Below are 401 nucleotides of genomic sequence, written 5' to 3'. Positions count from 1 at the left end.
AGTAAACACAAGTGACGAATGTTCTTGGAATCACTAGGCTTTGAGTAACTATGAAGGATAAGCTTATTATTGTTTCAACTTGGATTTCCAAAAGAATCTAATCCTTCTTGTCCTGTGTGATTTTTCAATAAAAATAATGTAAATATAAAATAAAACATTTACATTATAAAAATAATCGTAAACAATTTTGTTGTAATTATTTGAATTAATTAATGCAAATAATTAATTATTAAGGGAGTATGAATCCATTAATATTATAAATCTTATAAAGCTCTTACTGCACAATTTTCCACATACTAGATCCCAATATTTTAAAACATCGATGTTTTTTGTAGTCGATGTTCCATTCTTTCATACAAAAAGCACTTCCGACTGGCCTGAGCATGGTAGTCGTTGGAACA

The sequence above is a fragment of the Halyomorpha halys genome, unplaced genomic scaffold (assembly GCF_000696795.3).
Source record: "Halyomorpha halys isolate HHAL.00 unplaced genomic scaffold, Hhal_1.1 Scaffold326.1, whole genome shotgun sequence".
Lineage (NCBI taxonomy): Eukaryota > Metazoa > Arthropoda > Insecta > Hemiptera > Pentatomidae > Halyomorpha > Halyomorpha halys.
This window is presented reverse-complemented; position numbering follows the sequence as displayed.